This window comes from Pteropus medius, unplaced genomic scaffold (assembly GCF_902729225.1).
Source record: "Pteropus medius unplaced genomic scaffold, Ma_sr-lr_union100, whole genome shotgun sequence".
Lineage (NCBI taxonomy): Eukaryota > Metazoa > Chordata > Mammalia > Chiroptera > Pteropodidae > Pteropus > Pteropus medius.
The window spans coordinates 9,011,576-9,039,484 of NW_024349225.1; the positions used below are offsets into that span (position 1 = coordinate 9,011,576).

The 27,909-nt window shown below is 34.3% G+C and overlaps 1 protein-coding gene and 1 pseudogene across 2 annotated transcripts in view; both read right to left on the bottom strand.

Annotated features, from left to right (window-relative positions):
- Positions 1 to 27,909, bottom strand: part of RASAL2 (RAS protein activator like 2) — a 246,775-nt gene that overhangs the window by 183,759 nt on the left and 35,107 nt on the right. The window lies entirely within an intron of this gene.
- On the bottom strand, positions 8,384 to 8,502 carry LOC120617801 (uncharacterized; annotated as a pseudogene).

Here is a 27,909-nt window from a genome sequence, read left to right on the forward strand (position 1 = left end):
TTCGCAGGCCAGAAGGGACTGGCATGAAATAATCAAAGTGATGAAAAGAAAGGACCTACAACCAATATTTCTCTACCCAGCAAAGCTATCGCTTAGAATCAAAGAACAGATAAAGAGCTTTCCCAGAAAAGAAAAAGCTAAAGGAATTCATCAACACCAAACCAGTACTACAAGAAATGTTAGAGGGACAAGGAGGAGGAGGAGGGGGAGGAGGAGAAGGGGAAAGAGAGAGGGGAAGGAGGGGAGGAGGAGGAGGAGAATAAGGAGAAAAAAATATGAATAATAAAATGGCGATCATTACATATCTAGCAATGATTACTTTAAATGTAAATGGATTAAATGCTTCAATCAAAAAACGAAGGGTATCCGAATGGATAAGAATACGAGACCCTTACATATGCTGCCTACAAGACACTCACTTTAGATCTAAAGACATATACAGACTGAAAGTAAAGAGATGGAAAAAGATATTTTATGAAAACGGTAATGAAAAAAATGCTGGGGTAGCACTATTTATACCAGACGAAACAGACATTAAAACAAAGAAGGACCCAGTAATCCCACTTCTAGGTATTTATCTGAAGAAAGCTAAAACACTACTTCAAAGGGACATGTGCATCTATGTGTTAATTGCAGCATTATTTACAATGGCCAAAATATGAAGGCAGCCTGGGTGTCCATCAATGGATGAATGTATAAAGAAGAGGCGGTACATATATACAATAGAATATTACTCAGCTATAAAAAAAAAAAAAAAAGAATGAGATCTTGCCATTTGCAACAACATGGATGGACCTAGAAGGTAGAGAAGAAAGCAAATGCCGTATGATTTCACTTACATGCAGAATCTAAAGAACAAAATAAACAAGCAAAACAAACGAACTCATAGATAAAGAGAACACTTTGTGGTTGCCAGATGAGAGAGAGGTGTGGGGTAGGTAAAAAAGGGGGAGGGATTAAGAAGTGCGAATTACAAAATAGTTATAAAATCGTCATGAAAATGTAAAGTATAGCATAAGGAATATAGCCAATAATATTGTAATAACTATGCATGGTGTCAGTTGGGTACTAGATTCATTGGGGTGATCACTTTCAGTTATGTAAATGTTTAGTCACTTTGTTGTATACCTGAAACTAATATAATACTGCCAATTGAAATTGAAAAATAAAATTATATATATATATATGTAAAGACACAAATATATTAAAAGGCATGGAAAAAGACATACCATGCTAAAACACATAACATACTAATCAAAGAAAGCCAAAGTAACTATATTAATTTCAGCAGAGCAGAATTCAGAGCAAGGAACATTATCTGGAATAGAGAAGGGCTTTACATAATGATAAAGGAGTCAGTTTCCCAAGAAAATACAAGAATCCTTAACGAGTATGCTCCTAATAGCAGAGCATCAAACTACATGAGGTAAAAACTGAGAGAGCTGCAAGGAGAAATAAATGAATCCACTATTATAAACTGGAGATTTCAATGGCACTTTATCAGAAATGGACAGATTTAACAGGCAGAAAATCAGTAATGACAGCTGAACTCAACCTGACACAATTCACATCTATAGATTACTTCATCCAACACCAGCAGAATACACATTCTTCTCAAACTCGCATGTAACGTTTACCAAGATAGATCACATTCTGGGCTATAAAACACACTTTAAATTAAAAGCCTAGAAATCGTACGATGTGTGCTCTCAGACCCCAGTGGAATTAAACTAGAAATCAATAACGAGAAGATAGCTGGAAAATCCCCAAATATGTGGAGATTAAACAACACAATTCTAAAAAACGCAGTAAGCAAAGAAGAAATCTCAAGAAAAATATTTTTAAAATGTGAACTAAATATAAGTGAAAGTAAAACTTATCAAAATCTGTGGGATGCAACAAAAGAAGTGCTTAGAGGAACACTGAATGCATGTATTAGTAAAGAAGAAAGATCTATAATCAATAATCTAAGCTTCCACCTAGGATATCAGAAAAATAAATTAAATCCAAACTGATTATGTCTAAATATAATCCTTATTATAACAATAAGACTCAAGTACTTCAAAATTATGATATTTAAATGGTCAGGTAGAAGACATACCGCAGTCAGCATGACTCAAGGAGAATGATAAAGATAAGGCAGATGGGTAAGAGACATCTAGTTCCAGGAAGAAAAGGTAACACCGAGCCAGGCCAGTCCTAGCACTGAGAGCCTAAGCTGCGCTGTTCTGGCAGGAGCTGAAAGACCTTCTGAAGTGTTTGGCCCCTGGAAATACAGGATTACCGATTATCTCTATTCATGGGGCTGAAATCCCTAAATCTCAAAGGGCCGTTAACAAATAGTACTGACATGAATCAACTAAAAGTAAAAAAATTCCCTCATATTTTTGCACTCGTGTTTGAAAGTATAGCCACATCATCAGGCAAATAAGGAATTTGTGATGACAGTCATACACTCAGTAAATTCCAGTGAGTTATAGTCTGGGTGATGGGAAGGAGCCCAAGCTCCTCTGCATCAGATTCTTCCTGTATTCTCAGTGAATCAGCCACCTTCTGGAATAAGAACAAAGGAACTGATACTCTGGATCAAAACAATGACAATTCCACCAAAAATGAGGAGCCCAGGCTAGATGATCACTTTCTAACTTTGATCTCATTTTCTCAATTGGTTCTCACAAGGGATTTTTCAAAATCCCATACATTTCATGAAAGTCCTCACATATTTGATGTCTTTTATGAGATTATTCTTCAAGCCTTTCTTTTACATATTATTATGTATTATTATGATAAGCTCCCAGGAATTACAACCAAAAATTTACCACATCACTCTTAAGTGGTATAGTTCACAGCTGGTGGCAATATTCTAAGATTATTTGTCGATATAGATGTCAACGTAATTCCTACATTTAAATCTCAATTTAAACTACAATTATAGTGTTGTCGACATTTTTTTCTGTCATCTAAAAATTAACAGTTTCCCTGCTTTTTTTTTATTCTTGTTCTTATATGGTATATGTCCTACTGGGAAAAAAACTCAAACTATATTTCTCAAACTGTATCTACCTGCAAATGTGATGGGCCATGTCCTGTTAATGGTAGCCATGTGGACCACTGGTAAATGCCACGTTTCTACCGAACCCCACAGGGCAGGCAAACAGCCCACCAGCAGCGGCCAATCTTGCAAGTCCACATGATCAATTCTCTTTTATTTCATCGTCTCACCTGGTCCATCATGCTCTTCCCTACCCCCATCCCACCCCACCGAAAAGGCAGCAGGAGGTATGTTCCTTCACCCATCTGACAGCAAATAAACAGCATCTTACCCCACCACATAGTACCCAGCTGTGCTGGACTTCAAGAAAACTCAATAGAGAAAACTTATCCTTTCTAAGTAGATCATTTTTCAGTTATCATCAACGCTGTAAAATGTTTCTTCACACTATGAGAGGTTTATTATCAGGTTCCCAGGAGGTGACATTTGCATGTAGTGGCCAAGTTCAATGAAGGACCAGGGGCTTTCTACCCATTCTTCAATCTTAATGTGCTCACTTCCCAGGCCAAATCTCAGGCATGTGAGTAATAACCTTAAATTTCTTCATTTCTTTCAACCATCCTTTCCCTCAGACAACCATCACCAGCATGCAGTTCTTCAGCTCCCCTGCTATATGTGCTAGGTGGCATGAGCATTTAGTAGGTCATAGAGCTCACATAGAAGAACCATAAAGACAGCAATCTGAAAATGCTGTTTTCACATCTGTTGTTATTTATGCTTGTTATGGTTAACTATATTATTTGTTGGGTGAATTCTTTTGTCATCCATTCATTCAACAAATATACTTATTGAATGCCTACTACTACCTTGTGATGAACTGAACCAGTTGAACATTTCCTCTGCTAGTTTTTGGTGATTTCCACAATTTTACAGGTCACTCCATTTTAGACATTCTTTTACAAAGTATAGACCATCTCAACATGTACTAGAATCCTAGAAATCTAGAAGAAAGGATTTCAGAAACTATATAGCACAGTACTTCCTCACTTTACAATTCATTATGAATATTAAGTGAGAAAGAGTTCAAAATACTGCTGAGGTAAAACCATTCCTTCGACTACTTCAACAGACATTTTGAAAGCATTTATTGTATTCTCGGAGTTGTGCTAAGGATTGGACATAGGTAACAATGCATTCTATATTGGCCCAGTGGCCTCACAGTTTGCTAAGACGGGTTGGTGAGTCCACATATATAAGTACATATGAAATATAGTGAGGACAAAATGGAAACCAGTCTGCTTGCCAGAAAACGACGGGATGAGAGAGTTCTTATTTTAGTTCTTGTTTTATACGTTGCAAAGATCTCTTACTTTGTGGCTCGACTTTTCCCTTTCTTTACAGTGCTACAGTTTTTTTAAACATGTTTTTAGTGAGTATAAATGACCCCCAAATTTGCAAAGCAATAGATTTTTAGGCATTTATGATACCTTTGCCAACTATTCACTTATTTTTTTAAAAATCAATAAGAATGAGAACCACAACATGAGAAAAAACTTTTGAGCATTAAAGATTCAACTTTATTTCTTAAATTGAAAGCCTATCATGTTCTACAGTTTTATTTATTTTTTAATTCTCATAGCACTCTCTGAGGTAGGTATTATTCTCATTTTATAGATGAAGAAAACGAGGCTCACTCCTAAAAGCGACACAATAAACACTGAAGCACCAGTTTTAAGTGGTACAGCAACACTAAGCAAGAGGCAGAGCAATAATTCAAACTCAAGCCTAGTAACTTTGAACCCCTGTAATAATCCATATTGCATATTATTGAAAACATCACTTACAATTAGCTGTTCAAATATAGTTAATTAAATAGTAAATATTTAATGACCTTTACTATAGGGAAAGTAGTATATTGACTGCTGGCAAATGAGAAGTGGCCTGGATTGTAGGCTAGGATATGAGCATTAAAATTAAAAAAAAAAAGGAAGTCTAGCTGGCCCCACCTACAACTGTCTAGTTGACTGTCCCTAAGCAAGTCACTTAATATCTCTTAGCCTTACCTCACTCAAACGAAAAATGGACCACGGTGGAACTGCATCGTGTCTGTGTATCTGCGGAGTGTGAAATGGGAGCAGGAGCAAGTCAGGTTTTAAAGTAGATAATTGAAGCTAAAATTGGTAGAGTCAAAATTATCCTTGAAAATTCTTAAATCAAACCACAGTATCAGAAGTACCACCTCTTACAGTGTCCTCCGCAACTATTTTTATTTTTGTTTTTATTTTTCATCATTTGGACACGGCAGATAGAGCTGCGGAAAAATACCCGGTAGGCATGTTAAACCAAAAATATCTACATTTAAACTTTAAAATCATCCTTTGCGTCAAATGCTTTCAGTTAAATGTGTTTATGTCTCATGTATGTATGAGGCAATGTAAGCTGTTACTCCCAAAGAAGCAAAGAGTAGGTCCCTCTCAAAGAGGACATTTAAATAGAAGCAGAGAAGTTATGTAACAAGTACCTGTGTTAGCTGCTGACATGATAGTGATGGAGACAGAGGTAGAGGTAGAGGTAGATCCAGAGACAAGAAAAAAATGTTAAAGGGTAAGGAATTTCCAAACAGAATTAAGTTTTATGAAGTGTCTTCGGTTTTCCAGTGCAGTGCTGATTATTTGATTCTGATTCTTTTAAATATAGAGGACTCATAAAATTACAAGCGAAAGTTGTTTATTTTGCTGTTGTAAGACTTTTCCAACAAATAAGGTCCTAATCAGGAAAAAAAAAGGTCAGAAAAGAGAGTTTGTGGCATTTATTGTGGTTCTTAACATTCGCTTAATACATGACCTGTGCTTATCCGATGAACTATATTAAAGAGCATTATACAGCTGGCAGGTAGGATTAAGATAAACAGAAGAGTATCAGTCAATGTTTGTGAAAGAGAAACAATAAAGGTAGCCGCCACATGCAACCAACCACACAGATTTATGTCACGGCAGAATAAAATGAAATTGTTGGGATGAGTGCCCTCGAATATAATACAGATTTAAATATATTTTTTTTCATTGCTTCCTGTTTAGCTATAGAAATCTGACTCCACTAAGGGCCTTTATTCCTTTAAAAAATAATTTCTCTGATTCTCAAGTTGTGACTCAGTCTGGCTGTTTCTATCTGCCTTCTGCCAGGGATCGGCTTCTCTGTGGGAACTGGAAATGTGTGCATACCCAAGAAGTGATGCAAGATCTGAACTTTCCCCAAGGGCAATGCCAGCATCCTAGGACTTCAGACTTCTGTACTTCTTGTCACTCCTAAACCAGTCTCTTGGGGATAGAATACAAAGAAAATAGTTGAGCAGCCTTAGAGGGGAAAGCGCTTAAAATTATACATTCGTTTGGCTACTTCATTATATATTCAAGACAGAAGACTATATACCTCCAAATTCCTTACCATTTTCATATCCTGTAGATTCATTTCTACCTATGGAAGCTAAATTTGTCCATTTACTGATAGGTTGCTTAAGCTAGGTCAATATTATCTATCTATATATTCATCTATCCATCTCTGAATTATTGGTTTTATTAAAGAAAATATTAAATCAAATTCAATTCAGTATAGATGTATCATTTATAACAGCTGTCCTCAACATATCTAGAAGAAACATAATGTTATGTACACTGAAAAACATAAACATAAATTTAAACAGAATGAGCTAAAAATATATCAATAGAAGTGTTAATGCTTTTTTAACTTGAACCCTAGTATCTTGTATACCCCCAGGGGTGTACACACCACACTTCTGAGACAACTGTTATAGACTATATTCACAGACAGAATTGTTTAATTTACTGGCTCAGTTACTGATCTATAGTGAGACTTTGAGACCACTGGTTTATGACATATTTGTGCCATTTATAAACTGAATATAACTATAACATACAGTGCAACAGAGATATTATGACCTTTATTGAAAAGTGAAAGAATTCTAAAGCTGCCAAGAAAAATGTATCAATTAAATTCTTAATTAAATTCATACTAAGTATGAACTTGAGATGGGATAAATTCTCTAGCTGACAATATGGTCTTTCCTTCTCCTATATGTAGTACTAGTACATATCATTAGTTCAAAAAATGACAGACAGATGTCAGTATTCCTACCAGTTCCTACAAAGTCCCATAACCACATTTTCAAAGTAACTCTACTACTGGACTAAGACTTAGTTATTACAGTCTCATACGACAATCAATTTTTATTCAAAATATTTGGGATTATACATACATACCAGTGAATGTAAGAACTATAATTATGGCTATTGCTGAAAGTCCCTTATTTATGTCATAATGATGTAGCCATATAATAGTGGTTCTGGAGAATATTATGAATCATTCATTTATAGTAACTCATGGTTGATAAATGTAGTTGAGGTCTGTGTAACTGCTCCAGATTTTGCAAAGGTACTATAAATCAACATTTAAAGTGGATGACAATAACTGCTATGGTTATTTGTCTTTATCTTGGATGCTTCTAACTACCATATGGGTTTCTTTTTTTAACAATTGGTGCCAGATAAATCACTGAATCAAAACAGAAGAAACATCTGAGGAACAGCACTCAATTCCCAATAACTTTTTAGGGGGGTATAAAATTGAGAAATTAGGTAGTTTTAGTGAGTCCTGTAGTTCTTCACTCTAAAACAATGCTATTTAGTACATGCTTAGGCTAATATACAGATATCTGTAAATACTGAGTGTAATTTACCTTCTAAATTATAATATTCCGTAGATGTTTATTGAATTACACATAGAATCAGAATGTAAGTTTAAGAACTTTACTATTTTTAGGTTTCATTTAAACATGGTTTTTTGATAGGAAATACTTTAAAGAATCTATGAAGTAAAATGACTTTAGTGGTAGACTTTGTGGTGACATAATTAATATTGTGCTAAAAATGAAACTACAGTCATCCATTTCCTCCTATGACCATCAACTGATACTGAACTTGCCTTTCTGCTATAAACAACTAGAAAACCAGACAAAGTATATAAAACAAGTTTTTTTCAGATATTAGAAAACAGGAAGCACAGGACTATGACCCCTAGGAGAAGAAAAACATATCAGATAAACCTTATGATAATCCTGGAGTTTAATCTGGAGGCATTTCTGAATTCTGGCACAGGGAGAGGGAACACAGGCAGAGCACAATAGTCTCACTGAATCTGAGAAGACAGAAGAGGGAGTTCAGGAAGATTGAGATGATGGAATTTGCAGGGTAAAGTACCAGAGAAAAGGAAATTACATAGAGAATGAGATCCAAAAATCTGCACAAGGATCCGTTTGAGTTATTCGTTACATAATTTATTTTATTTTATTTTATTTTATTTTATTTATTACTTTTTTATTTTTTATGCCTGGTCTTCCTACGTGGTCTCCCATCCAAGTATTAACCAGGCCTGACCCTGCTTAACTTCCGAGATCAGACGAGATCGGGCTTGTTCAGGGTGGCATGGCTGTAAACAGTTGCATAATTAAACTGTCTGTGCGTAGAATTAAATTTCATGACTGCTGGCAAAAAAAAAAAAAAAATAGGGGAAAATCCTCACCACTCACTCAGGACTGGAAGACATTTTGAAATTCCGCAAGTCAAAAAAGAAGAAATCTTGTTTAGTAGATAAAGGACATGCCTATATCTCCCAAAAGTTAGCTGGCACCAGGATGAAATTAACCCAAGAAATCCATCCAACAGGCTTTACATCAAGCCTCAAAACTAACAAGTTGATTCTAAAGAAACATAAACTCAGTCGTAATTAAAGGAAGACAACAAAAAGCACAACTTCAACAATATAAAAGTCACAATGTCCGAAATACAATAAAAAATTACTGCAGAGAAACTACCTTCTAGCTCATTCTATGAAACCAACATTACCCTAATACCAAAATCAGATAGACATTACAAGAAAGGAAAACTACAGAACAATCTCTAATAATCACAGACATAAAAATGCTCAACAATATATCGATAAATCAAATCCAACAATGTATGAAAAGAATTACACACCACAACAAAGTAGAACTGCAGGCATGCAAGCCTAGTTTAACATTTGAAAATCAATGAATGTAACCTAATATATAAACGAGATAAAGAAGAAAATGATATAACATCATCTGAAGACAAAAAAAAACACACACACAAAGATTTAAAAAAACCAACACTCACTCATGAATTTAAAAAAAGAAAACCCTCACCAAACTTCCTCAACTTCATAAGAACATCTACAAAAAAAATATAGCTGACATCATATTTAACAGTGAGAGACTGGACAGTTTCTCCCTAAGATGAGAAAAAAGGCAAGGCTTTCTCACCACTACCATTCAACTAAAAGTACTAACTAGTGCATTAAGACAAGAAAAGAAATAAAAGCTATCTAGTTGGAAAGGAAGAAATCAAACTACCTTTATTTGCAGATGACTGTCTATGGAGAAAAACAAAGAATCCACAAAAACATCTGGAACCAATAAGCAGGTATAGCAAGGTCACAGGACATAAAGTTAATAAATTTCTTCCCTATATATCAACATGGAACAATTGAAATAGAAAAAAAAATTTAATACTATTTACAATAGCATCTCCCCTTCTCATCCCCTCAAAAAATACACACTTAGGCATAAATCTAACAAAATTTGTATAGAATCTGTATGCGAAAACTACCAAACAATGATGAAAGAAATCAAAGAAGATCTAAATAAATGAAAGGACACTCCATTTTCATGGACTGGAAGATTCATTATTAGAAAAATATCAATTCTCAAAACTTGATCTACATATTCAAAATAATCCCAATCAAATTCCTAGCAAGTTACTTTGTGGAAAAGAACAAACTGTTTCTAAAGTTTTTCTGAAATAGAAAAAGACTAAGAATAGCCAACATGATACTGAAAAGGAACAAAGATGGAGGATCACACTGCCAGATCTTAACACTTACTGTAAAGCTACAGAAATTGAAACACTGTGATATAGGCAAAAGAACAAATAGTTCAGTGGAACAGAACTGAGAGCCTGGAAACAGACTCACAGAGTTAACTGATTTTTGACAAAAGCAAAAAGGCAATTCAATGGAGAAAGAATATCTATGAGTAAATGATTCTAGAACATCGGATTGTGAATATGTAAAACCATGAACCTAGACACAGATCAAATATCTTTCACAAAAATTAACTAAAAATAGAGCATAGACCTAAATGTAAAATGCAAAATTATGAAACTTCTAGAAGAAAAGAGGAAAAAATCTTACGTGACCTAAACTTTAATGTTGAGTTTTTAGGTACAACAAAAGCACACGATCTATGAAAGAAAAAAAATTGATAAACAGAACTTTATTAATATTAAAAATGTCTGTTCTTCAAAAGACACTAAGAAAAATAAAGTCATGAATTTGGGGAAATATTTGTAAGACACATATCTGACAAAGGATTTGTACTCAAAATATACAAAAACCCTCAAATCCGATGGTAAGAAAATGGTAAGAAAAAACCACCCAATTAAAATATGGGCAAAAGATCTGAACACCTTGGCAAATATACAGATAACAAATATACATATGAAAAGATGATCGACATCATCTGTCATTGGGAAAATTTAAATTAAAACAACAAGACACCACCATATACCTATTAAAATAGTTAAAATTCAAAAGAAGTGGCAAAAGCAATTGCTGGTGAAGATGCAGAGCAGCGAGAATTCTCATTCATTGCTGGTAATAATGAAAAATGGTACAAATGCTGTGAAATGCACTGTGGCAATTTCTTACAAAGCTAAACATAGTCTTACATAGCCATGCTCCCAAGTATTTGCACAGCTATTTTAAAACTTATGTCCACACAAAAACCTGCACGTGGATATTTACAGCAGCTTTATTTATAATCACCAAAAAACAAGAAACAATCAAAATGTCCTTCAATAGGTAGCAGTTACTCAATAGGCTATTCAACAAAAGAATGAGCTATCAAGCCACAAAGACATGGATGAATCTTAAATGCATATTATTAAATGAATGAAACCAGTTTGAGAATCCTATGTAATCTATGATTTCAATTTTATGATATTCTGGAAAAAGGCAAAAACTATAGAAATGGTAAATAGACCAGTAGTTGCCATGGGATTCACAGGGCAGGAGTGTTGAATAGGCAAAGCATAGGGAATTTTTTTAAGGCAGTAGAACTCTTCTGTGTAATACTGTAATGGTGGATATATGACATTATATGTTTGTCAAAACCCATAGAACTTTACAACACAAAAGAGTGCATATTAACAGATTAAGCATCTGGGAAGCCAGGGGATTCCAGGATTGAAGCAGAATGTGATAAACAACCTACCTCTAATATGAATGTGTGAAACAATCTTATTGGTGGTGGGAGGGAAAGCTGCTACCCTAAGTAACTTTGGAAATTAATGGAGTCTATAAGACTAAAAGTAAAAGAAATTACACATAAGCACTGTATTTTAATTGATTAAACCAATTTCCCACAGGGATCTGGATTAACAATTCTGAAACCTTCATAAGTGTATATTGGAATGAACAATTAAGTTAATGGGTGGCAGATTGTGGGGGCCAGGTTTCTCATTGTTGGAGTGGGAGTTTACCAATAAACCAGGGAAGGAAGGTAGAATAATCCGTCTGGTAATAGATAAAAGAGTTGGAGATGTCAGTATAAACTTATGTTTCAGCTTATAGACACAGATGGTTATATTTAGATTTATTCATATGTATATATACACAGGTCAGTATACACACAATCCAAATATTACTCTATCAAGATCTATCAATATCAAAATCAAGGAAAGCCTGAGAAACTGTCACAGCTAAGAAGCATTTAAGGAGGTGTGATGACTAAATTTAATGTAGTATCCTGGATGGAATCCTGGAACAGAAAATGTACCTGAGTTAAAAACTAGGGAAATCTGAATAGAGTGTGAACTTCAGTTAATAATAATGTATCAACATGAGTTCATTACTTGTGACAAATGTACATTAGTAATGGAAGATGTTAATAATGGGGGGAAATAGGTGTGGGTGTATAGGAACTCTGTAGTAATTCCTCTATAAATCTAAAACTATCCTATCATTAAAAATTTATGGTAAAATAAATACATAAATATATCAGTCATAAAATCTGGTTCTTTGGGAAGATTAAAATGGAAAAACCTCTAATCAGCTTAATCAAGAAAAAAAGATACAAATTACTAATATCACAAACTGAATTGGGGACACCACTACAGGATCTAAAGACACTATAATGGTAAGGTAATATAAATAACATTATGCCATTAAATACAACAATTTAGAAGGGAATAGATCTATTTCTTATCTGATATGAAAATTGGCCAGAAGAATTAAATTTCAGTGGTTTCTTCTCTCCAGCTTCAATTAGTATCTTTGGTTGTCAGCTATGGCTGTTTAAACACAGAGGAAAAAAATTTTTTAAAAATAAAGTACCTAGTCATGGTTGTTTTAATATTTTCCTGCATAAATATTTTAGATACTTCCATTTGCGAAACTAATTAAAAATTATGGTTAGGGTAGCAATGGCACCTTCTTTCGCCTCTTCTTCCAGTATCAAGGTTTTGGTACCAGAGTAGGAAAAGAAAATATTTTGCGACAGTGGGAAAAGAAAATATTTATTAAATGTGTTGTCTTTCTTGCTGTATGCTATTTGTTAAGCTAAGTTTTATACATTTTATGAAAGAAGCTAAATACTACTAAGATAACTTAGAATACGTCAGTAAAATATATGGCTTTTATGTGATTGGTTATAAACATATAGGAAAAGTTTTTAAACTGGCACCTTACATATTTTAAAACCACATATAACAAGATTTTGCTGTAGACAGAGCATCCAGATTAATAAATGTTTTATAATCAGCCTCTGAAAAAATTCAAGTGAATGAACAATCCTTCTAGATGTACTCTGAAACCCTCTCTCCCCTCTTGTTATTTATAACAAGCAATTTTATAAATGAATGCTGAAAGTACAATAGCATATCTGGCTTTCTTTCTCAGCCCCAGAGAACTATGGCTATTTTCTGTGGCATGAGAATAAGACTGATATTTATTATCTACATTAGCTACTTTGTTGGACTATTTTTGTATGCAGTGATGTGGTTATTGGTTGAAACTGGTGTGAATAGGAGTGGTGATAATATACCATCAGTTGCAGAAGGGGCTGTCTGAACACAATCCCACATGAGATGTGGTAACCATTATTATCATTTCTGTATGCTGTGTGTCCTCCTGAGAGTGATAAAACCACAGCAGATTGCTGCCTATTTTGATAAAATTTGAGTTATCACTTTAGTAAGACTTGCTTTTCTTTTCCCATCTCCAAAATGGTCTGAATCAGTTGCTCTAAATTTTCAGTCTTAAAGCTCTTTTATTCCTCCTTCCCTCATCCCCCCTTCTCTTTACCATCTCTTTCCCTCTCTGTCTTCCAGGTCTTTCTGTCTTCCTCAAGTTAAAGAGACAGTACTTTTTTAACCAGAAAAGAAAAGGATAATTGTAGAGTACAGTCTTTAGAATCAGACTGCTGTGAGTGTAAATTTGGCTTTAGCGAAGGAAAGTAACCGTGTTTTCAGTGGCCTCAGTCACTGCTGTGCTAGAGCCTGCTCTTACCACTGGAGAGCCAGTGGTGCCCATCCATCCTCCCAAGTCCCTTTCAATAACTTGATCTGAAGTCAGCTGGTGCCTTAAAATCTGTCATATGGGCACATTTATACTACAGAAATCAGCAAATGCTACGAATTAGGACTTCATCTTTTTTGCCTGAGGAGCCAGTTATTAAACATTCACCAACACATCATTAGCCTCAGTTTCCACATTTCTCAAACAAAATAACACCAATCCTGAAAATATGTTGTAAGAATTTCAAATATAAGCAAAACACCTAGCAAAATAAAAGAGACATGAGAAACACTTAGTATGTGGCAAACAGCAACAGTGTTATGGTATTACAGAGTCTGGCTATATGAAAGTAGAGCATTTAAAAATCCTAATGAGCCATGAAATCAATAATGTAAAAGTATAATAAAGCAGTTGAATTTCATTTTAGTAGGGTTGTTGGGTCCTTCAGATTGATAAACGAAAAAAATTAGCACAGGATTCCACATAATACCCCTCAGTTAATGAGAACTTTATTTTCTGAATCTTCTCTAATTTTCCAGGTTCCCTTTTAATTATGATCTCCTCTGTTCAAGTTGTCAGCCACTACATACCATATAAGTACAGACTTTTTGAGCAGTGACTTGGAAGGATTCATAAAGCCACCAGATCTATAAGTATCATAAAGAGGAAGTCACAGATAGAGGAAATCTAGTAATATACCCAAGCATATAAAGAACTCTTAGCGGACTACCTATTCACCTTTTCTTCTGACAGCTGAACCCAGATTTTGGCTTCAACTGGAAAAAGAGCAACTTAGATTACGTGTGGCAAGCAATCTCAAAAACTATTATTTTCAACAAGAGATTTTTCCTTCTCATTGGAAACATACGAAAACAGATTTTTATAAGTATATATGAATATACATATGTATAAATGTGATAACCTCCTAAACAAAGAAGGGGAAGAGAAGAGTGTGACCAACGATCCTGGACTGTAACCCCAAATTCCAGGCCATGTGTTGAGGCCTTCACAATTCATTTTATTGAAGCCTTCAGAAATCTGAGCAAAATCCTCTGCCTACAGTTTATGCTTAATACTGACTTGCAATGCTTCATTTACAAAGATCACTTGGAGGTCTCCAAAGTGTCGCAGAGTAAAAAATGTTTATGAACTTGTCTAGAAAGACACTGTTTTTCCTCCTTTCACTAAACAATAATTTTAACAATTTTTCTTTTTTACTTTAGGTCTTCATTTCAGATTATCATTGCATTATAAATATCACATAAATTATACTAAATTAAAATATTCTTTTTTTATTTTCACAGTCTTTGTTTTAAGTGGTTAGTATCCACATTTCCCACTCAATCCTATATATTCTCTAATGTTGATTCATTACTTGTATTGAAGTTAAATTTTTATGGTACTCTAATGTCTAAATTAGATGAAATAATGCACTGGTGTTAAGAAGCCCTCAAATCCTTTTCTTATCACTGACACAAGTCGTGAGATTACTAACGTTCCTAAAGCCAAAACTCAATAAACAATGGGTAGCACAAAATCTGAAAACTAATCACAAAAGATAAATAACATGAGACTCAGGTTTTATCTATAAATACTTTGAAACTTTATGGAAATGATGAACATCAAGACTCGAAGTGTTTTTCCAGTCTAAAACATAATTGTAGTATACGGCATTACCCATTAGTAATTACAAAAAGCATTTACAGGATACTTGAGAATTAATCCTGCTCTGTGGTCGTTTAAATTAGTTGTTCGTGCTACAGCAGTGGGCCTGTTCCCTGCCTACCTCTATGGAATCATCTTACCTCACTCTCCATTTACCCTCCACACTCAGCATCGTTTGCTTTCTTTAGTTTTTCTGATACACTATCCTTCCTCATTCCACTGGGCCCTTCCAAAGCTGTTTCCTCAGACTAGAATGTTCTCCCAGTGACCCCTCCATTTTAAATTCCTGCTCAAATATCACTTCTTCTGAGCGGTCTTCCCTTATATCCTAGTGAAGGTCATGTTCCTTTCCTTGGTAGCACTTAGCAGTTTATATTTATACATTCACTGTCTGTGTAACTAACCAAATTTCAAGCTCCATGAGAGCAGGGAACCTGTCTATTCCTGCTCACCATTATAACCTCAGAATATAACATGGTCTCTGGCACATGGTAGGTGAATAAGTGAATAAGTGAATAAATGAATGAATGATATAGACAAATGACTACAATTAAGCTTCAAAATATATGAATCGACAGTAGATATAATTCAAGATCACAGTATAATTACTTTATTCCAAATAACGCTGATCTGGATACAGTTCTATCAAAACTAAAGATCATATCGAAGCCTATTGGTACCACTTGAATCCTTTTGCTTCCGCAGGTATAACTCAGGTGTTGTATTTTTTCCAATAGCATGGAAATTTTGAGTAATGCTCAAGCAGTATCATGTACTTTATATTCATGGCACTGTTGTTCTCTAAATTACTATTGATGTTACCCACTGTTTCTTTAAGAAACTAAAATATTCAGATAAAGGAAATACTGGAGAGAGCAAAATTTAGATTGGCTTTCTGTATAAAGGCCTACACCGATAGAATTCCCCAAACAGACCTTTAAAAATATGACTAATATATTTGGTTTCATAGTACATGGTTACCAACTCTCATAAGCTGGTATTGGCTGTCTAAAGCATATATTAAGAAAGATCCTGAAGCTGAGTCTACTCAGGGGAAAAAGAACTGTGAAGGATTATTAATGAAATGTCAGCCAGTGAAGCCTGGGAGAGTAGTGGCATCTGTGTAATGTTAAGTGACATGGATTTATTTTATTTATGAGAGAATTAAAAATGTTAAAGTATTTCGTGAGTGACATTAAAATGTGTTCATCTGACTGCATAACACACTAGACTAAATGCCAGTAGGAGAAAACAGCATAGGTAAAAGGAAAGTGTATTGAGAGGTGAAGGACAGCACACGGAGAGGCTGTGACGACCTAGATGACTGACTGTCTGGACAAAACGAGGCAAGAGGCTTCAACTATGTAACTCGCTCTGACAGCTTTCTTGAACTTGTATGCTTTTTAGACAATGACTGTTTTCCACCATGAAAGTATCACCTCGCTTTCTTTCTATGCCATGTGGAAATGGAAGGTTTTGACACAAAAAAGTTTTTAAACATCTGAACCAAATGGAAAAAAAAATTATCAAATATAAAGTGCTGTCACTATTCCTACTGTTGTTTGAAAAAGTGAAAGTTCAGAAATATCACATACCTTATCATCTTTAAAATGGAAGAAAAGTACTGAGCATGAACTACTTTCTAATAAAAATCAGAGTCATAACAGTCTAGCAAAATATACTGCATTAAATAATTTAGTTAGCATTAAATAATTATAGCTATCATTTATGTATAATTTACTTCAAAAGAATGCCAATTTTATATTTAAAGTAAATATAAAATGTGATAAAAATAAGGTAAAAAATAAATGTGTTTAAGTGGTAAGGGGACAGACACATGCTTTCGCATACATATGTGCTTGGGTACACATATTTCTGAATGGATACAATAGCAATAGTGGTTAACTCCTGGACTGAGGCCTAAGAAACTGGGGGGGGTCTAGGGTAGGAAGTGAACTTCCTTTTTATCCTACACCCCTATAGGTGTTACGTTTTCCATACTCATACATGACTTTTCTTTTTAAAAAGTTAATAAAAAATTTCAAATTTAAATGAATGAGATTAAATGGGAATAATCCATTTTTATAACTTAACTAAAAGGCAAAAAAAATACATGTTAAAATCATGGACGTGAAAGGAACCTAAGATCATTCTCTTGCATTTTATTAATGAGAAAACTGAAACAACAATTAAGAAAATTTTGTTCTCCCAAAGATAGTAGTCAAGACAGTGATATTAGCTCTAAAATCTAGACCCTTCTTATTGACAAAACATGCCCTGTACTACATTATTCTTACTATCTTATCTCACAGAAGTGTCGAAAGTTACACAAAACAGCAAAACTTTCCTAAAAGCTTCTTGCAACTCTAGGTGAGCAATATACAGCAATCAAGATTTGACAATAATTTTTACTGATTTGAAAACAGGCAACTCAGAAGCTGAACTCTGGCATGGATGATTATTTTTTAAAACAAGCTCAGGAAGGAGCTGAATTTAGCTCATGAAGGAACTAGCTGCTGCCTGCAATTGTCCTTGGAAAGTAAATGCCAAAGTCAAAGGGTTCATACATGAACCCTTTACACCGCTTAAATCCAGAGCGGTGGAACTAGGAAACTAATTAGCCTCTCGTTTATCTGTTCAAGACTTCTTGTCTGACCTAATTATAACTCATCTCCAACACAATCTAATCATTTAGGGAATTTGGTCTAGAAACAGTTTAATTTCATCTAACCTATGAAATTCATAATGTAGGTACCAACCTAGTAAGAGAAGTCCTCATTAACTCTTCTATTCCCATGATATCCTCACATGAAAGCATGTTAGGACATCATTCAGATTATGTTAGAAAAGTATGTACACCTTTTGTCCCAGCAAAAATTGATGAAAGCTTTTAGAATTTTCCAACTTAATATAGTGGAAACTGTATTACCAGGTAAACATTAACCTTAGATGGCAAATAAATCAAGTATTTAAAGAGAAGTTGAAGGATATTATTGACATTTTCCAAGATAAGAAAAAGATTATATGCTAATGCTTTTTTCATATCATACTCATTAGTTAGGGAACAAAGATTTTTCTTGAAACTTCTTGGAATAAGTAACAAGCAAAAGGAAGAAGCTGTAATCAACTAAGTAAAATCTGTCTTAATGTCACTGCATCTCTTAAAAGTAATTTTCATGGGATACAAACTACGGTCACACATATAGGAATAAAAGAAGGGAAGGTAAGTAGGGTTAAAGAGAAAATTCTCTCATTTAAAAATTTTTCAAATGTTAAACTTGATTACAATATAAAATATTTACTTTTTTTTTTTTTAAGTTTGCTTGATATAACTGATATCCTGAAAAGCTGATATCTGGTAATTAAATTTCTCCTGAAATGTGGCAGGATAAAGACTGGATGACAATATGTTAGCTTTTCTTCTGAGTTTTAATTCCATGGTTTCAAAAGATGTGAGTTTTTCAAAAATGGATTAAAAATGGATTTTAATCCCTCCTTCTTTTAGCCAAAAGAAAGTTGTCAGGACAAACAAACAGAGACTCATGGACATGGACAACAGATTAGTGGTTACCAGAGGGTAGCGGGTGGGGGAGGAGAGGGGAGGTAGATGAGGTAAAAAGGGTCAAATATGTAGTGACAGAAAGAAATCTAACTACAGCAGTAAACAAACAATGCAGTGTGTGTGTGTGTGTGTGTGTGTGTGTGTGTGTGTGTGTGTTGTATCTTATTGCTAAATTGTACACCTGAAACTTACTGGATTTGGTTAATATGCCATTAAAAAAAAAAAAAAAAGCACATAAAAATAAAAAGCCTCAAAAAAAAAAAAAGAAAGAAAGAAAGAAGTGTGAAAGGTGAGGCGGCTCTCATCACCCCCGGCAATCTCAAGGGTGTCACTGAGCTCCAAGGGTCACAGCACGTGGACGACTCCTTCCACCCTCATTACACTGCTTCCTGACCTCAGGGGAGTCTTTTAAGGATTTACTCAAAACTAAGGACTATCTGTCCAGAAGGAACAAATATGTGTTTCGTTTCGTAACTTCAGGGAGTACCCAAACCCAGATTAGGATCTTTTGCCCTAAAGAAGAATGATAGGTTTATACACTTTAAGCCAAGGCAAACACTATGTTTAGATGTACACTACAATGTGATGATGGTCTTTTATATTTCCTTTGTTCCATGTATCCTATGATAAACATCATTATCTGAATGGGCTGCAAACGCCTGACTAGAGGCACACTGAACCCTCAGAACTATTTTCCATTGACCTTTCTCCAGGGCAGTGGTTCAAAATGGGGGCTGTGCACCCCTGGGAGGCACTTTGGACATTTATGAGGGTGTTTTTGGTTACTACAGTAACCAGCGGTTTCTGTCGAGGTTTAGAATTCTCTCCTCCCCGACCTGGGGAAAGCGAATGGAAAAAGAACATGCATGTTAAGCATTTTAGAATGCATGGATATGCCACGTAGTGGAGAATGTCCTACCAGACACTAGCGTGGGCGAAATAACTACCTAAGCCTGAAACTTAAATCTGTTCTACACAGAAACATAAGGTATTTCTGTACAATTTTAACATACACTGGATTTCTAGGAATGAAATTACCAACTATAAATAGATAAAGATGGTATTTTGCTATGTTTGGAACTTTATTAAGGTTGTTTACCTTTCTGGAAAATCATGTAACCAGTGGCAACACCACTTGTGGTATTTGAACTGCCGGTGAAGCACACCATTATGCCACAATCACATGGTCATTCTGTATACAGGTTAAGTATCTAACTACTTCGTAATGTTTTCTAAAGTAGTCACGCTTGAGCATCTACATATTGAAATACATATTATTTTATTCTAAATTACTTTCCTTAATATGTCTCATTTATATTACTTAAGGTATTATAATTACTTTAAGTGTGTGATGTAAATGTATAAATGTACATTATACAGATATGCAGATATAGACAGATATAGATATACACACACACATATGAATTTTGTTTCAGGAGAGGGTAAAGAGAACATCACAAAATATTTGCTGTGACAAGTGGACAGTGACTCTGATAAGGCTGAGAATCCCTGATCTGGGGATAACAATATTAAACTTAATGAAAAACCTGTCAGACTTCTTTATAATTTAATATTGTTAAATGGTAGTTTTTGGATGAATCTGTAGAATATTTTTATCCATCTCATTATGGTGAAGTTATGTTGGCTTCTCTTAGATCATCGCCTCTCCAGACACGGAAGAGCCAATAAGTTCCAAATTTTGTTAGGCCTTGCCCAGGTTCAAGGCTTGAAAAGGACTGTCATGAAGGAATGGAAAGAAGAATGAATGGAAGGAAAAAGGAAGAGAAAGGGAAAAAGAGAAAGGATCTCGCTCAGGTTGGTAAGGCGACATATGAAATAGAACATGAAAAAAAACTATCCAGGAACATATAAAATTTATATCCCTATAAACTTAATGATTCTAAAAATAGTAGACATAATAAATCCTTTTAAAATGTCTTGAATGATAGGATCAAGTAAGATGGCAAATTTATGGATATAGTTTTTCATACTCCCAATAAGAGACTGTGTGAAAGCTGAGAGCAACACTCGGGAGGGCACTTCAGTCTCAAATCTCCCATCTTAGGCCAAAACTTCATAAAACATCTCCAATGGGCCATGTGATGAAAATAGCCTATATTTTCATGAAAATGGCTTACATTAAGTACTATGTAAAAAAACTTTTGCCACAGAAACCATTCTCACTAGTAGGATTTGACCTACACCAACCTGTTCACCCCAACTCCATGGGTACAATGTCGTCTGAATGGTCAAAGTGCGATCTCTCCTCCTTTCAGTCAACCCTTGTTTCCCTCAAAACTATTCACCGCTCAGGCTTTAAGTGTGACTTTCCCAGACTAATATTTTAGGCAAGCTACTCAAGTATCAATTATTTTCATTCTTCTGTAAAGTAAACTGCTCAGATAATATAAAAGTTTGCAGGTTTTATGGGTGTTTCCTTAGCCTTTATTCTGTGGACAGAAACCGGTTACCAATTAAACTGCCTGAGCTCCATGGTAATGATGCTTCTCAAAACAAAACCAGTACCCATGTGAGAGTAAGAGTGAGCAAGAACAATGTGCTGATAGATCAGATTATTTTAAAAGGCCTGTGTTTTGTTCATCTTTTCAGCTCATGTCTTCAGGATTAGAAATTGCTTTTGGATAGCCCAGACATATTATATGTGGCTAAAAATACTCCCTACTCTCAAGACAGTTGGTGTAGAGTGGTGTATAAATTAACTGACTGCTGATTAAGTAATAATTAATTGATCATGAATTTATTAAGAACATAAAGATAAGCAAATTTATGCTGAGCAAGAGTATGTGCCAATAAATTTAGCCAAAGTGAATTCATGCCCCCAAAACTGGCTGAGATACAGTGTCATAAAAATAACTGAGAAATGATGAAGAAAAAAATGGAATAACTCAAATCAACATAACTAAAAAAAGAACTAATTGAAACAGAAAACACCCAGACTGGCATTTACATACATATATGTGTGTGCATAAGTGTGTGTATATAAGTGTGTATTTAATTATAAGCAAATGTCGATGCACGAATGATTAACATGTGAAACCTGGAGATCTGAAAAAAGGCTAGGGATAGATCAGAATTTCTGAATAAATAATATATATGAAATGAGCATAAAGTATGAATGAACAGCACATCCTTCACAGAAAAATCAGCTTAAAAAGTGAACGCATAATGATCAACTCTAAGAAAAAGAACCACCAAAGAACTCCCCTTGAAAAGTATGCTGTAAAACAGAAGAAAATATTTTAAATAGTTGCACATGTAAATACGTATTAAAAATATTTTAATCTTTCTAAGAAGTGTGTTTCTAATTAGATATTCCCTTTTCTGATTATATATTTTACTGCAATGGAGGAATCAACTAAATATGACTTAGCCATTCCCACAGATAACAGCTGTTAGGTTTCACTTAGCGGCTTCCTTTCGATGGAGCGTTTTGCTCCATCAAAACGTGTGTATACCATGTCTTCACATACTTCCAGGGAAAGATCGCAGAACTTCTATATCTCAATATAGCGGGTTACTGTATCTTTTTCTATGTTAAAATAAAGAGAGGAAATCCTTTAATCTAGTTCATAAATGTTTAATTATCTGGTCAACATTTTCTTCCCTATAAAATAAAGGTTAAGAATCCACTTTCAAATATCTTGGAATCTTTCTTAGCAACCAAGTAACAAGGGAGTATTGCCCATTTTTAATTTATCTATTCAGAAATGAGAAGCAGTTTAAACCAAACAAGAAAAGGCAAATCTAAAATAAATCAGAGTGAGGAGGATGGGGAAGGGCAAAGTCACACAGTAAGGATTTTAAGAGTGGAAAGAAATGTATTCATAACCACTTAGCCAAACTGCTAAGCTGTTTTAAACTGCCCGTTCTTCCATGACGTGCATTTCTTTAAAATATGAAGTGGAATGTTGGGAAGGCAGCACTCTGGCAAGTAGAAACACTCTAGTAATTTTTACAGGTTGCTTTTTGGAAAAGCCCAACCACCAAACTCCATTCCCCTTTTAATACTGTCCTGTCTCATAATTAAACACCATGGCATTCATTTTAAAAATTGAAAGTAGAACTGCAACTGTCCTCTGCATTCAAAGCTTATGGTTGCAAATCCTGAAACGCAAATTTCAATAATAAATGAATAGTTGGGAAAAGGGCACAGACTTGAGAACTGCGGAGAGGAATCTTCGATTACGAGAAATGACATCGGCAGGACCAATAAGACTTCTACATACCTCTTGACTTGTACCTCCTCTAAGGGTTATAGATAAAAAACATCTCTTGGACCTACTATGCAATGCTTAGCATCCTAATTACATATCCCAAAAGGGAAGCAATTAGTGTCCACTGTGATGATTAAAAAAGAACGCCTTTCAAAAATGAACTCATCCAACTAAATGAACCTACTGAAAAGTCAAGTAAGTCCTTTTTTAAAGATGTACAAAAATAAATGAACATTCACTAAAATAAAATCTTCTAATAAGAACTGTCACCAAAGAGCCCTTGAGTTGTTTCTGAACTGTGAATACAACTTGTCAATCATGGATGGAAGTAAAAATAACCATGATCGTTAAGTAAGACTTGGAGACATTCAAATATAAAAAAAATAGATATTAGGGTTTTTAAAGTATACACTGGATAAGAAAAAAAGAAAGTAGTCATAAAAACGTCAAAAAATTGACAAATGGCACATTTTTAAAGGACAGGTAGACAACTGTGCATACCAATGTTAATAATTTAAATGTTAAAGATTATATCTTCTTTTGCTCTATTACTGCTCTAATAAAAGTAGAAAACGAAGGATAGTTTCAATGATCTTTCTTCACTGTCTTGGAAATCTTAAATGTTAAGTGAAAAAATAGTTTTATTGGTAAAGAATAAATTTTTAGAACCATAATTAACTTCAACATTATCATACATGTTCAAAAGCATATTAAAAGACTTTGGTTTCCATATACAAGCTGTACAACACTTGACAAACTCTAAAAGAAGCAGTAATAGGAATGACTATAAAAAAGACTCTGTGTGACCCACTACATACTTCTCCTGTGACAGTGACCGCCCCACAGACTACATGAGTTTGTAAGCCAAAATCTCAGAAATACAGAGTCCATTGGGCATTTCAATTAGCCTATACAGCTAGCAGTGCCACTTTGAGACCCTACAGGCCACATTAAAGACAGAACATACTACAATCCAAAATTTTAAAATGAGACATGAAAGTGGGAATAGAAAATATCATACTCAAAATATGATATTTTGAGTGCCATCTCACAGATTACCAGTGAGAACTTCTGATTACAAATTGGTCCTTTATAAAGTACTTTAAGAAAATAACCTTTACAAATTAAGCTGAAGGTGTAAAAAGAAAAAAGATTTCTGGTAATGATATTTCTGAAAAATTTTCTCCCTGGGGATACATCCATATCTACATAAAATATATATGTAGTATTTGGCCAATAATAAGACAGTCTACCTTCTGGTCTGCAGTTTTCATTTTTTGGTTTATCGCAAGATCTAAAATCAGATCAAATCTTCCTTATTTGTGTGCTATCTCTAATTTCAACTTTAATAAATGTGTTTGTTAAAACTGTTGAGAGTATTTAAGCTTTAACGTGCACAGGATTTTATGAAGAATAGAACATATGCAGGTGGGTGCTTAAGGAATTTTCTACCCATTTTGCCAGAAGTAGGATGCCATCTGCTTGTGCCATGAATCAAGCTAACCCTCAGCAGTCTCGAACGTTGACGGGAAAATCTGGTTGTTTAGTTAACATTGAAAACACATTCTAAATCCAAGATGAATTGTTATTTTTAAAATGCTCTTAGACATAGTTAAAAACTTGTTTTCCCTTTGAAAAGCAGCTGTCTGTTTTTATATCCTTTCCTCTTACAACTACCTTAAAAAGAAAAATTAAATTATGCAAATTGCCAATTTCAATACAGTAACTCTCAGGTATCTAAAAATCTTATTTTGATTCATTATCTGAAAAATAATGAACGGATCTTTATTTTGGAAATCATTTCCATCTTGTACAGTATAGATAACAAATAAGACAAGTAAGAAGCATAAAAAATCATCTACTTGATTATGTTTCACAATAGTTAACTGGAAAATACAAGTCTTCATTCTCTCATTCTGTTATTGTTTTATCTGTCTCTCTAAAACTTAAGTCTTCTGGGCAGGGATGAAGTCCACTGTCATTCTGTCATCATTGGATTTCAATAGCTTAAAATACCAATAACTAGTGGCTTATGCACATTACAAAAAAAAAACTAAAGAAAACACTAAAGATGAAAAACATCTTGCCAGATAATGGGGGTGGAGGGGGGGAGGTGAGGGGCGGGAAGGGCCAAGGAGTATCATTGGATGTATCAATTAGGAAAGTTTTCTGTTTGTTTTGAATGACAACCAGAAATACCTTCCTCAGAACATAAGCTAGAACTGTAATAAAACTAAAAATCTATGTAAATGACTAAAAATTTAATTAAACAAAAAAGTAACCTTCACTGACTTTTTCTTTTAATTTATTGTTTCCTTTTCTGAATAAACATACTAATAATGAGATATCTACCTCTATGTCTTTTAAAACTATATAGAACTGTTAGCCACACCTTCGTCATGAGGCACCTACTGATTTTAGTTCCATGAGGATTTTTGTCATTTCATAAAGAACTCTCACCTTAAAATTGCTCTTTGAATAACATGCTCTGAATTTTTTTTTATATGCATTACGTTCAAAATCCATGAAACCATCACACGGATATTGTCTCACAGCAATTATTTCCACACTGAGACTGATCACAAGCACATGATCCATGAAAAAAGATTCCTCTATCTTTTTTGTTTCTAGCAACGTTAGGAAGAAACAAGGTCGTTTTGTGATTTCAGGAAGCTGAAAACAGATAAATTTGGCTTTGGTGCGATCAGGGAACACTTACAGGAAACTGGGTTTGTTGACACCTGCAACAAAGATGGATAAAGTGGGTCTGGTGAACTGTGTCTGAGGAAGCATGTGTGCGCATGTGCATAAAGGGGAAATGATTGTGAACATAATTCCGCTAGCTGATTAACTTATAACTAAAGCCTTCCTAGTGCATCGGGCTAGTGCTGGTAGATGTCTATCATGGTTAAGGCACTAACGAGCAAGGCAACTCTGGACAAGGGACTTTAACTCTCTCTGGACCTCAGTTTCTTCATCAGTAATTAGGAAGGAGGTCTAGTTTAGTTATGAGGTTCCTTTCAGTTCTAAAAAAAAAAAAAAAATCAAACAATTGTTGAATATCACTTATTAGGAATATAAAAATTAATAAAACATAGTTCTGGCCCTAGGGCTGATGTGATGAAAATCACTATGTTCATTATGTTCATTGCTCCTAAATAATTTTATACATAGACACACATACATGTATATATTAAATATCTGAAGAACAAAAATGTGCTCTTAAAAAACTTAAAACTTTGGTCTAATGAAATGGGAAAATTAACAATCTACCACTCCGCCAAAATAATTTATCAAGCACAGGACTGCCTAAGAACAAGCTTTTAATACCATGCACAATAACCAGCTATACACACTTTCATCTCCTTTAAAAGAGAAAAGAAAAAAAAAATCCTACACTCATGGAGGAAAATAAATTTAATGATAGTTAATTTTCAGGAAAGCATTTAGAACAAAGAAGGGAAAATATGGTTTAAAAACTCCCACCCACACATACACTATAATGCTACTTAACATTCTAATTTTTGCTTAAAATTAAATACATTTCCCTGAAGTTTTGGGGCCTGTTCCATTTGAAACAAACTTTTCAATAATTAGAATAAAAAAGACATTAATCTATCTGATTGCTGGCATAACAATGATTGCCCTCCAAAAAAGCTGTTATAATTGGCATCCTAAACTCAGAAATGCACCCCGTTTTTGCTTTACACCTCGCCTCCCCCAAAATAAGACCTGATAGCTAATAAATAGCATTAGGGAGTCCAAGTGCTAATTTCTATTTCTATTAGCTGCCTTTTCTTCCTTTTATATAGTGTTTTTTACACTTCTTTTGAAGTAGTTTCAGACTTATAGAAAAATTGAAAGAATTGTACAAAGAAGTCTTATATTCTTCACCCAGATCCCCAAATGTTAATATTTTACCACATATGCTTTATTTTACCACATTTTCTCATTCTGACAATAGCAAAAAAAAAAAAACAACAACAATGAAATTTAGGAATAAACTTGAGAAAAGAAGTGGAAGATTTGTATGTTGAAAACTGTAAAACACCAGTATAAGAAATTAAAGATGACTTAAATGGAAATTTATCCCATATTCATGGATTGGAAGATTTTTTAAATATCATTACAATGGCAATACTCCCCAAACTGATCTATGGATTAAACAAAATCCTTATAAACATCTCAACTGGTTTTATTTTTGCAGAAATTAATAAGCTGATTCTAAAACTCACATGGAATTGCAAGGGACACCAAAGAGCTAAAACAATTTAGAAAAAAAAAAACAACGAATCAGAACAATCACAATTCTCAATTTTAAAACTTACTGCGAACTACAATAATTAAGACTATGTGGTATAGACATAACATAGACATATATATAGATCAAGGGACTAGAAACACACTCATACATTTATGAACAATTGATTTTGATGGGACTGCCAAGAAAAAAACTTAATGTGGAAAGAATAGTCTTCAACAAATGGTGTTGGAATGACAGGATATCCACATGCAAAAGTATGAATTTGAACCGAACACCTCACACCACCCACAAAAATTGACTCAAAATGGATCTTCATATATTCTGGATACTAGTTCCTTATTGGTATACTGATAATATGACTTAAAAATATTTTCTCTCATTCTACAAGTTGCTTTTTCACTTTGTGGTATCTTTTGAAGCTAAAACTAGAAAACTTCTAGAAGAAAACATGCATAATTCCGTGTGACACTGGAGTAGACAATGGTTTCTTTGATATGACGAAAAGTGCAAAAAAATAAGTATG